The following is a 12971-nucleotide window of genomic DNA, read 5'->3' on the forward strand; positions in this document are numbered from 1 at the left end:
CAATTATTGTATGAATATGTATCCCAATTACCATATAATTATGTATTATAGTAGGAAAGCATCGTTCCTCTTCATCTTCAGTATATCGTGAATTAGAACAATTTGAGATATAATTTGACTTAAATTAAAAAAAGATGTGAATGTTTAAAGACCATTAACAAAAGCTAAACATTATTCTCATCCTTCGTGGTGTCGGAAAAGCTTTAATTGAAGCAGATTAGCAGGTGTGTCCTACCTGCCCCATCGCATGTTGATGTTGGATTAACTGCAAAATGCATCAGCGTGTTTCTAGTGTGTGATCTGAGGCTGTGGTACCAGACTCCAGAGAACAATCCAGAATTCATTACCATCACCCCTTCCACAGCACAGTATTTATGAAGCTTTGCCTTCGGCTTGGGGCCGTCTTGGCTGTTTCAGAATTTTGGTGAGCAGATTGAGTGATAAATTTAGGCTTCTGAAATCAGTCTGTGTCCCCTCAGTCACATGATGTCATCAGCAGCTGGTGTTGCCTTGGCAACTTTACAGAATAAAAGTGCTGCTTTGGGGAAAACTTTGGGTCATGTGACCTAGCTCTTTGGCTGGGGAAGATGACACAAAATTATTACTTACTTCTCCACCAAAACAAGCCCAGAACTCAAGAGAAAAACAAACCCAGAACTCAAAGTCCCATGTGAATGAATTAATAACCCGCCCTGCCATCACTGGAAAGCAAAGTTTGTTTGACTTTGTAATGTCAACATGCTCCACTCCCCGTGACACTTTGAGATCCGTCTCCTTTCCACAGTCCGTCCTGTGATCCAGGAAGGTGCATCTTTTCCACGGAGTTTGCGAATCTAGGAGAAGAGACAAAGCACATCGACCGAGGGCAGTGTGACTGTCAGCCTTTAGTCTATTGCGCTTTCTGGTGGCACATGCTCTGCTGAGTTCAGTTATTGCCACCAATTTGCTGTGTGATTTAGGGAGCAGAGATCCACCTCCTTGTTAAGCCCCCCACCACCACCACCCCCGCACCCTCCATCTACTGCACACAAGGAGCTTCCTGCCAAGAAGTCATGGTGCCATTTAGTAAGTAGGTAAATTCGTCCTCCATGCAACACAAATAGCCAACACTCAGTTAGATGTCTAATTTACATAGCTATCTAAAATGATGGAGTTACTCTGTGTTTAGTTTTTTGGGATTATAAGTACCAACTTTCAAAGACTAGATGAACAACAAAAATATGAAGAAACAGAATAAAAATTACGTAATTCTGTCATCCAGAGGCCCTCGCTATTAACTTTTAAATTTTTTTCTTCTATTTTTAAAGACCTTTCCATGTACACAAATTATAACGTATATTTTAATATAAACACACACACATAATTGTTTCTCATTCACATAAAAGCCATTTATTTCCCAATGGCATCCATACATTTATGTATCTCTATATTATATTTCCCCATCTTATATAACAAGCAATTTAAAATGGCTTAACCTTATTTTTAATGACTCTTATTCTTTTATTTAACCACTTCCATATTGTTTGGCTTTTTTACTATTGTGCTATTATAAGAAATACAGCAAAAATCTTTTAAGATAGAGTGTCAGAAGTGAGAATACAACATCGGAATTTGTATAAAAAGTCTTAAGGTTCTATACACATAGAGAATTTGCTTTCCTGGAAAAATTGTGTCATTTACTCCTTCATCAGTAATGGATGACAATCAGTTTTAAAACATTCTTGTCAGCGTGGCACCATCTCAGCTTTTAAAAAAGGCATTTAACACCTAGTGCCTAGACTTTGGGTTCTATCTAATACCATCCTCCAAATAAAGGAACGAGGGCCCGTGGAGAAGTGACTGTAGGTCTGGGGTAGAAAATATACAGAATGAGCCTGGAGCATATTGTAGGCCCAAAAACAAGGAACTGTACAAAAAAGTAGGTGATGGGGACGTCAGAGGGTCGCAGGAATCAGAGACCAAAGCTGGAACAGTTTGAGCAACCAAATAGTGAATGTTTAGATTATAACTCAAAGTATAAAATCAATATCCAGGAGTCCATGCTGATTATCAGTAATGACTGACTAAATAAAGGCAGGAGAAGAGACAAATCTCCCATGCAGACGAATTCCAAATAGATGAATTATGTCGAAACTCTGCCCACAGGAACTCCTCACTCCTTAAGTGTGGCTGTGTTTAGTAACTTGCTTCCACAGATTATGGCAACGGGAAAAAGAGTAACGTGACACTAGAGAAAGCTGACAAACATGCCCTCAGCCAGGTGATCAAAGTGAACATGATAAGTTATGGTGATAGCGTGGAATAACTTTTGATTTTTATCAAATCACATTTCAGTATGTCTTTAAAAAATAAGAGATAGATTTTTGTTTGTGAGCTATTAGTACTATGAATTACATCAATAGATTTGCTAATATAGAAGCCATTCTTGATCTTTTATTTTAATGGCACCTTGGTTGATATTCATTGTTTAAATATGGCACTAAATCAGATTTTCCTTTTTTAAAATTAATTTGTAATTTCAAGGAAGCTTTATATGTAATTCTGGCCCATGTAATTTCTGCTGTTTGAAATTTATTAAACTTAGTTTACTGGCCAATTATACGTTCATTTTTGTTTTATAAATTTTAGATGTAGTCTAAATATCAAGTTCTTTTGTCCTTTTATACATTAATTTAACAATTGTACAATAAGTCCTCACTTAATGTTGTCAATAGGTTCCTGGAAATTGTGAGCGTAAGCAAAATGATGTTTAACAAAACCAATTTTACCCTAGGCTAATTGATATTAACAAAAGATAATTCCCTAAAGCATATTTTTGGTAACAAAAACATCACCAAATGCTAAATAAAAACCCCAAACACAGTGTTAAACATTGAAATCAATGTGAGCTATACATACATTTAGGAAAGATGACTAAAAACAAGATCATGATTTTCCAACCTGCTTGTTCCAGGTTAGGGTCACAGGGGGCAATGGGCCCTCTCCCGGCAGCTCAAGGCACCAGGTGGGAACCTACAGGAAGGGACATCCGTCCAGCGCAGGGCCGCTCACACCCACTCACACTCACTCAGATGGGAACAATGGACGCAGACCATTCACCTAACTGCACATCTGTGGGGTGTGGGAGGAAACTAGAGACCCAGCAGAAAACCCTCACAGGCACACTTCACACAGACAGTGGCCCTGCCAGGAATTGATTTTTTTTTTTTTTCTTATCAACACTGATACGAAATGATGTAGAATGAAATGACGTTATTTGAGACCCGCTGAATTCATATTTCTATATCCTTATGAAGTTTTTGCCTTCCTAATCTATCAAACCTGAGACTTGCTTTTCATTCATTTCTATTGGTATTCAGGTCTTGTTTTACTTTATATGTTTCTATAGGTGAGTGGATGCACAGCTGTTAAACCCAGAAATATTCGTCATGGTTACTTTTTCATTGTAAATTGTGTTCTTTATCAAGATAAGATAAGGATCTTCATACTCAATACTTTTTTATTTTCTTGAACTTCATTTTGTGTAAATTGATACTTGGCTTTATTTGTTTTGGCTTGATCTACTTTTGCCTGTCCGTTCAGTTAATCTTATCCAGTGTATTTTAGGCATGCTTTTTATAAACAGCACGTTTAAATCCCTAATCGAGGGTCTTTTCCATTTAAAAAATGAGTTTGGCCCAATTTCAGCCATTGTAATTTATAATATCTGGCCTTACTTTTATGCTCTGTTTTTAAGCTTTTCTTTTTTTCCTTATTAAATGGCTTCATTGTTATCTTTTATATCATTTGAAAAAAGTATATATGTCTATGGAACTATAATTTTTATTTCTGATTACATTTAATTTTTTAAAAAGCTTTTAACCCGTATTTCAACAATCATCAGACCCAAGAATGAAGTCATATTATTTGATTTCAGAAACAGAAATTTAAAAACTTTATTCTAGTCCCGCTTCTTAATCTTTGTTTCTATTATCTGAAATTTTAGCTCTTGATTTATATTAAATTATTGCTTTTTATATACTATTTCCTCTGCAAGGGTAATTTTTGTTACGTGGCTTTCTTCCTATGATCGGAGGTATGGTGGTTCCTCTTGTCTCACTTTAAGTGGCTTCAGGGGTCACTGCATTTCTTTTATAACAAAGCCGTCCCGTTTCTTGGCTTTGAATGTTGCCCATTTCTTAGTCAGTTGGGAAATACCTTTGAGGTTGTATTCAACACGGTATCTTCCTGAGACCTCACACAGCTCAGATGGTTTCCTGTTGCCTGGAGATCTGACCAGGACAGTTCTTGGGTCACTAGCTTTATGCTTAAAACCCTGTGGCTATGAATCCATCGACTGGTGGCGTTTCAAGGGGCAGAGAAGACTGACGCCAGTCTCAGCTTCTTTCTCTACATAAGCTTTCCTCCCTCTGCATATGTAGCTGTCATTTTCTTTACTCCTGTCGTTTGAAGAACTTTCTGTGAGCCACTCACGTGCCGCACGGGACGGGGACACATTGTGGGAAGCGCGTTGTGGGCGCCTCTGTGGCGGTGGGAGCGCCAGCCTGCGCGGCACACACGGGCCTACGAGGCGCTGTCCTTTCGTGTGCGGCGTTGCACAGGACGGGCAGCAAGGTCGGTCTGTTCGCACCAGCGTGGCCCAGACACCTGAGTAATCGCCCGCGAGCCCTGACGGTGGCTTTTCTTTCTGAACCGCAAGTGCCTGACTTAAGCTTTGACTGGGCACCTCTGTCCAACAGAGGCCATTTTTAGCTCAAACACACACCTTGGCAGCACCAGGTGCAGCTAAAGAGCCGGGACACCGCCTGTGTTTTAGCTCTTGGTTACTTTGGTAGCGGACCACCGGCCCACTTGGTTTTCCTCTTCCTGTGCTTTCCATTCCCACTCGTATGTCTCACATTCACAAACTGACAGCAGAGCCTGAGAGGCCAAGGCCCCGTGCGTGCGTGCGTGCGTGCGTGCGTGCATGCCTGGGTGCGTGCGTGCGTGCGTGCGTGGGCACGTACGGCGTAGGAAGCTCGCCCTCACTCTCTGCCCTCGCGCTGAGGGCCGCCTCGCCCGCCGTGTGTGCTCCGGGCCTGTGAGTAAGAACTTTTTTTCTTCCTTGTTTCTTAACGGTTTTGGCCGAAGGGCATGTTGCAGCCATCGTCAGCAGCCCGGTCGCTGTGGTGTGGAATGGGGAGGTGTTTGTGGGTGGTCTCCCCGGGCGGTGGCTCACTGCCCCTGGGGGTCTCCGTCCGTGGGCTGAGGTGGCACAACGTGGCTCAAGTAGCGCGACGTGGGCGCCTTGCGAGACCTCGGGCCGCCTCACCGGCCTTGGGACTCTCCCGCTCCGCCGTCACCTGCGGGACCGCCGTCGTCCGTGTGCTCCGCCGCTGGCTGCGCCGGTGTCCCGTGTTGCGGTCTCCACATTTGCTGGAGAGTCTGCGTCGGGTAGTGTCGTGACACAGGCCTCGACAGATGTAACGTTCTGGTCGCACAGGTGAGTCCTGGACACGGCAGCCCGGTGGGAACACCGTCAGGTAGAGGCGGCCGCCGCTGCAGGGCGTGTGTCCTGCGCAGGGGGCGCCTCCGCAGGGACGCGCTGAGGTGCAGGCTTCACTGCATTGGTGTTTGGCGCTCGCTCCTGGCACTCGTCCTGACACTCGTGGGCGACGAGGCACGTGGCACTAGCAGGTGTTGAGTTGATGGCCGCAAGGGGACGGCCTGCGGCAGCCAGTCCGAGGTGCTCGCACGCAAGGCAGCCGGCCAGGGCGCATTTAGGTGAAGGCAGAGGCAAACGCATAGACAAATACGTTCACGCTGCCATGAAACTCGGACCTCGCGGCGTCCTGGACAGTCCGGCTGAAGAGCAGTTGCAGGGCTTCGTCTTGAAATACAGCGGGCGGCCGGGGAGAGGGACTGGAGAGCAGGGAAGGACGTGCAGCCCGCCCGGCGGCGGCGCCCCGTCGGCTGTGCACCCGCAGGCTTTGCCCGCGCCCCAGGGAAACGCGGCCACTACCCTGCCCCTCCTCCCGCCCTCCCCGGGCCAAGACCCCCGGTGATTTCCTGGATACACGCGCTTTGAAGCAGGTTTAGAGTTGTGCGTTGGGACTTAACCTTATATAGACGAGAGCTGCGTGTCTTTGCATCTGCAACGTGGCTCGTCTCCCGCCGGCTCACCCACCCGACACGGGGACGCCGAGTGCGCCATCCGCGAGCACCGCCTCCCTCCCGCGCTGACAGTCCCGAGTCTGAGATACACCGCGAAGCCTCGGGGGAGGCCGAGTTCACGGCCGTCCCGCGTCAGAAGCTCAGCGTCACTGGGAGACACACAAGTCCCTCCCGCTGGAACCCCGCGTGCTCCGGGCCGACGTGCCAGGTCTGCGTGTCCTGACCGGGCACTTTCCCGTTCAGGAGTCATAGCTCCATCTCTAGTCATGGCCGCCAAGCCTTTCAGTGCCCTGCCGTCGCTTGTATTAGCAGCGAAGCGGACGTGTGTGTTCACACTCAGGAAATGGACCAGGTTTCTGGCGGTCTGGGTCTTCCTCCCCGTCCTGCACCCGCTTACCGTGGTCAGACTCAGCACAGGTGTGAAGCTCTTCTTCCCCTTCCGAGCTGATTTCTGGAAAGCGCACAAATAGAATTCAGTGATTACAAAATGAAGGTGAAGCTCAGTCTGCAGTGCTGGTAGTTTATTAACTTTTTATTTAAAAAGAAAATGTGTGTGGATGGTGGGCACGTAGACGATACGGTGCAGCCACGAACTGCAGTGCACACGATGATTTTACTCAGCAGCGTTTATGATAAAGAGAGATTAATAATTCTAATAATGAAATAGCCCTGGCTTCTTTTATGTTCCTTTAATGTCTAGAGAGCAGTAAGAGACCACTGTGAATAAAAGGCACAGAACATTTAAATCACTATTTTTCAATGCAGCAAAATACTAGCATCTGATGTAAAAACACCACCAAATGAAATTTAAAAGCCATACTTATTTCTTATATGAATTTTCTAATTTTAAACCTCCTTTTTGTATCTCATATGAAATCTTGTGTGTGAAGAATTCGGATTCTATAATTGAAATAAACTGAAACTCATTAATAAGCAAGTGAGGCTTCTTAGAGGTGAAGACAGCATTGTGTCTTCAACTGTTTTTCTCTTATTATTAATAGCATTTGAAGACTCTAAGAAAGCAGAGAGAATCTTCAGGGTCACATGGCTGACGGGTGCCGACGCTGTGACTGGAAGCGCGTTACCAGACATCAGGTTAGTGTTCCTTGGACCGTCTCGTTTTCTCCAGCTCTGCTTAGTGCTGTCATGAGCCTGGCAGCCGGCCTCTTTTTGGCTTTATAGGAATCACTTGACTTCTGGTGCTAAACACCCACGCAACATACTGAAGGCATGGCTGGCTAAGTGTGCAAAAAAGGAAAAAAAAAATCTTTTAGATAAATGTGCAGAACAAAAACAGGCAAGTAGGTTGGGCTTCTGATTGTCCTTCATTCAGTCACCCATCCATCCATCCATCCATCCATCCATCCATCCATCATCCATCCATCTATCCATCCTCCAACCATCTATCCATCCATCATCCATCTGTCCATTCATCCATCCATCCATCATCCATTCGTCCATTCACCCATTCACCCACTTACTCACCCGTTGAACAGGCATCAGTGAATGCCAGTTATTTGCCAGGCTTTGTGCTGGTTAAAGCATGATGTAGTGGTGAACAAAATAGACATGGTTGGTCCCTGCAAGGAACGTACCAACCAGCAAGGGATACAAACATTAAACGAATAGTGAAACAAATGCCCGAGTGAGATTAGTGCTGTGAAGAAAAGAACACAGCATTTGGGGAGACAGGGAGGATGACCCTGAGAAGAGTTGTAGGCTGTCAGTAGGAATTTGGTTTTTATCCTGAAAGCAAAGCGAAGATATTAAAAGGCTGAAGTGGACAGACTCACAGTCTGAGTGTCATTTTGGCTGCAGTGTGGGGAATGTGTTAGAAATGAATAAGGGGATATAGGAAAATGGATAGGTCGTTACGGGCATATCTTCAAGAAATGATGGGTGGTAAAAAAGGGAGCCGTGTTAGAGGGAGAGAGCAGAGAGTATAAACATCTATTTAGAAGCAAAAAATGGACAAAACTTGGTGATGAGTTGTTACTAGGAGGTCACCTGGGTGGGGATGTCAGCGATTTCCTCCTGGTCTCTGGCTTGATACCTGTGTAGGTAGTGGATCCACCGCTTCCTGACAAAGGGAAATAACCTAACTTCTCAGTTCTTTAGTTTCTTTATTCGTAAAGCAGTCTAGTAGTCTAAGAACCCTTAGAATTCTTGTGCAAAGCAAGGCGTAGAAGTCCCTTACGTGTGCAGCACAGTGCTGGGGGTATGGTGGGCAGAGTGTGTGTTTGCGCTCCTCCTTACTATTTTTGATATTTACGGAGACGGGGGACACTGAGGAGAACCAAGGTTGAAGGGTAGACGACGTGGAGTGTGGACGCGCTGAGTATGAGCTGTCTGGGAGAATGCCCACTGGAGACGGCAAGTGTGTGGCTAGAGAAGGCTCTCTGAGATCCGAGAGTTGCTTTGACGTCTGCGATGGTGAAGTCTTGTGCACAGATGAGACTGCTCGGGGCAGGGTGTGGGGTCATAAGTCCTTGTGGAAAACTGAAGTGGGTACATAGAGGAATGGAAACTTGCAAAGAGGTAAGGGGGGCACCCCCAGGGATTGGGGCAACTGTGGGAGTCAGGGTGACGGCACAGAAGCCAAGGCACAGTCTCAGATGGGGGCGTGTCCGCAGCGCTCAGCCTGCTGCAAAGCCTTGTGAGGCCTCAGTAACGTCCATGCTGTCTGTTGGCATCAGGGCTTCAATGATGGGCTGGTGAGCACCTGGGGGCTTTGAGAGTGAAGGGGGAAGGGTACCTCATTCAGTCCAGCCCGAGTGATGCAAGATCATGGTCCCTGCTCAGTTCGCCCCAGTTGTTTTTAAAGGAAAGGTCTGTTCTTGTGTCTCACAGGTGCCATTGTCTTATAGGTGAAGAATTCTGACGAGTAGTTGTCTTTTTCTGGCCTAGGAGTAGAGGAGATTTTGAATAATAGTAACCAAAGGTTCTAGAACTGCGTGGTTTTGTTGGAATCCCCACTATTTCCTGACAAATTTGGGGAACCCCTAGGAGATACGTGCATGTCTTCTACGTGTGCATCTACCTTGCAACCCGTTCCTAATGTTGGTTGTGGGGCCCCAAGGATGAAAAGGCGCATTTTCCTTATGGCGGCGCGGTGCACACGCTTTTGCTCAGATACTATTTGCCTGGACATTGTGTCCTGAGAACTGTGGAACACCAGGGTTGAGGCTCTATTGGAGCCAGTGTGTTTTGTGTGTATAACTTGACTGTAATTGGGGCCCCACGTGCCCCATCTTTGTATAGTACCATCAGCTAAAAAGGAGAAGCCCCCCAGAATAATAGAATTGAAAACACTGCCAGTTTTTACTTAGTCTTTTGAAAAGTCTCCAAGGGGAAGATAGGGGGCGGGGGCGGGGGCATTCTTAATGCATAGCAACACTTCCTAAAACTCTTCCCATGTTGCCTCGCTGAGTGTCCCCCACATGGACTGCAGCTGTTCCCATGAAACACTGCGCAGCCCAAAATTCTCCTGGACATCCTGTCTCTTTTCTTGCTCTCCTTGCTTTTATTTTCCCCCGAACAGCTAGCGCCCTGTTCAGTGCTCATACACTTTGTACTCAGCACCCCTCCAGCTGCTGTAAGCCCTGTAGCTTATCTTCCATTTGAACTGCTTTTCTCTCAATAATCAACACTTCTCATTTCACACCCTAAGTTCTGACGAATGAAAGCTTTATCTTTGGTTATCTCTGCAAAGATATATGAAGTGAATTCCTGCATATGGGAACCTTCAACCTATTATTTCAAAGACCAGAACTCCTATGCTACCCACTGCAGCCTTGGGAATAGGTGTGGCAACCTCTCATTTTCAGGGAAGGATATTTGGGGTGAGGAAGGAATGAAAGAACAGAGGTTCTGTTTATGCCCTGCTGCGTCCATTATGGGCCACATGGGCCAGTAGCAAAACCTGGATTGGGCTCCCGAGTCTTGCTGGGTTATTTACAAGGTTGCCGTAGGGATTGCAGGGAGGGAGGAAGGGAGTCATGACTGGGCCTGACTGGTACCAGCAGCTCGGAATTCTGCGTGAAACGCTGTGACGTCTGCCCTCCGGTTAACGTGGCTCCTGTGTTAGTCATTTGACAGACTCACGGTTCATTGACGTGTCTCCAGGTGCAAGTGGCCGTCCCGGGGGAACAACCCTGAGACTCTCCGCACCTTTCTGCCCTCTGGTGGGAGGCTCTAGAGACTCATCTGGACAGGGGCCACTGGTGAAAGCAAGTTTTTCCCTCTCCCCTGGCTCATCAGGGATCTAATTCCCCAATCTACATCTTCTGTTCAGGAAAAGCCAGGTCCAAGACATACCAGATTTATTATTACTTGACCACGCACTGTCCTGAGTACTTTACAAACGTGAGCTTCATTTGTGTTAAGATGACAAGGTAGGCACTGTTATCACCCACATTTTACTAATGGGAAAACCTGAGGCACAGAGAGGTGAAGTAGTTAGCCCGAGGTCACGCAGCTAGTACATGACCGAGCCAGCATTTGAACCCCGGGCACTCTTTCCAATGTATGCTGTTTACCCCTGCTTTCCAAGGCCTCTCACAGGAAAGCTTTCTTTACCATCACAGGAGACATAAACACGTGAGAGGAAGACTGATACAATGTGCGTAATGCAGGACATGTCTCATTGGGATGAAGTAAGGATCAGGTGCTGTCATCAGTGGAAAGCGCTTGGCATCCTCGGCATATTGTCGTTGCTCAGTAGTTACTGTGGTTGTGGACTTTAAAAACAGCCTCGTAAGGGTTAGTTGATTTGCTCAGGGTCACAGGAATAGTTGGTGATCAACTGGAATGAAAAGCCAGTTCCCCGATTGGTCTAGTGGATACATATACCATTCATTACTTCTCATCACAGGATGTTTAAATAAAGGCCTTCAGCCAAATGCCACTAAATCTCTAAGCGTGTTCCTCAAGTTGTAAGAACAAATTGCAGACCCCCCCCATGCCTGTAATTATGGGTGGTCACCCACTGTAAACATACTGTTGGTTTTGTCCGTGCAAACAGCCAGCAGGGCACAGGCCCACATGGATTCTTTTCAAGATGTAAAGAATTTTCTGGAACTTCACGCTGCCGGAATGTCAGAAGAGTTAATGGCACATGTGGTTGTGCAACCGTTGTTGTATTTTTAGACAACCTTTAATTAAAACACTTTGTATGTCTCAGGGACCAAATCATATGTTGCCACTTGAAGGCTGTCAGAAGGGGAAAAAGTGTACAAAGCTTCTAAAAGCGGCTTTGCTTATTTTTATCTGAGACGGAGTTAGGGAGCCTTTGCTGGGACAAAGCTCTCTCTTGCTACAAAATTACATGAATTTCATACACACAATAGTTTGACACATTGTTTAATTTGCTACAGTCAGTGCAGCCTGGGGACCAGCCCCAGGGCAGTGAGCTTAGCCCTGGCCCCCCAAAAGGCTCATGGCCCATAAGACCTTCCTGATAAGGCGATACAATTGCTTATTGGCTTGAGCACCCAAATAGAAGGTAATTTGCAAGATGGCGCTAATGCAGACTCGTAGGTTGCCTGAGTTGCAAGTGGTTTTAAGTATGTCCGATGGAATGGGTAGTTGACGTGAGTGTTTGGATGTGTCCTGCCTGTCCTAAGAATTGGAGTCCTTCCCTTTTGGCCACGTGTTTCTGGTGCCTTGCTGTTAGGGGCGGCTTGCCCCTGCTTTCAGAATACCAAGTGACCCTTCTCCCCACTGAACTATAAAACGGGCAGGCTTCCTTCCCCAGCGGCCCAGGCCTGTCCTGCTGGTGCTCAGCCAGAGCCCTACAATACTTGCTCTTCGCCAGGGTTTATGAAGCAGCGAGGTAAAGGTGAAGTGAGGGAACCGCCGCTATGACTTTCTTGTCGTCCTTGCCGCCCCCCCCCGCGCCCCCCCCCCCGCAGACGGATGTGTGCCCTGTGTGCCCTGTAATTCAGGTGCCTGCCTGGCGCCTCACAGTGTACTGCGGGCATAAGTTCCCAGGACAAAATGTAATCCCACTGGAGAATGAAGAGTAACTATTGGCAACTCTTTGACAAGATGTAGTAACACTAAAATCAAGCAACAAAGGTCCTCAGACTGCTTTAATCTTTTTGCAAAATGTTTACATCAGGAAAAGTATTCTGGATTTCCCTGAGCTGGAAGGGAACTGAGCCAAGGGAGACCGGAATCGGGAGTGGAGCCTTCAGATGCCTGGTGAGGAACCTCAGGAGAGAGCGGGGCCTGGGAACGAGGAGCGCGTGGGGTACTCCTGGGCGCAGGAGTATCAGTTTTAGGCATGGGGGGGTCCATTCTCCTCGGGCCAGGCACTAAATCAGGAAGCCCCAATTGCATAACAAGAACAGATACCTGGCCCTGCCCCCTGGAGGTTAGGATTGGGTATGTCAGGGACGGGAGCCAGAATTTCCATGCTTGCAAAGCTGGGGGAATAATTCTGATGCAAAATTGGGACTAGGAACAACCATGACGTAAGAGCGTGGACACTGACAACAGGAGAGCAGCTGAGAGGCGCGGCCTAGGAACAGTTTCCAGAAGCACGTGGCCCTAGAGCTGGAGCCTCATGGACGCGGGGGCTGTGGGCATGTGGGGTGAGGGAAAGGCAAGGATTAGCCGTCTCATTAAGGACTCAATTTCCAGGTTCAGGAGTATTGCTAGAAGTTGCTTCTTTCTCCTCTAAACCAGTGGGTTCCTAGAGAAAAGACGGACTGACTCCAAGCAACACAGTTTTCTCCGACAGTGTCAGTGTCTCCTGCCAAAAAAAGAAAAAAACAAACCCAAATAATTAAATAAAAAAGACATAAAGAGCAAAG

The 12971-nt window shown here is 46.6% G+C and overlaps 1 protein-coding gene across 1 annotated transcript in view; it reads left to right on the forward strand.

The window, feature by feature from the left end:
• The first annotated feature begins 1413 nt into the window (after positions 1-1413).
• Positions 1414-12971, forward strand: part of TMC3 (transmembrane channel like 3) — a 266252-nt gene continuing 254694 nt past the window's right edge. Inside the window, exons 1-2 of the mRNA XM_074318275.2 lie at positions 1414-5080; positions 7155-7248. The gene's annotated coding sequence lies outside the window, so the exon portion shown is untranslated. The remainder of the gene's footprint in view (positions 5081-7154; positions 7249-12971) is intronic.

The sequence above is a fragment of the Rhinolophus sinicus genome, chromosome 13, assembly GCF_057876585.1.
Source record: "Rhinolophus sinicus isolate RSI-liver-muscle chromosome 13, RSI-T2T, whole genome shotgun sequence".
NCBI lineage: Eukaryota > Metazoa > Chordata > Mammalia > Chiroptera > Rhinolophidae > Rhinolophus > Rhinolophus sinicus.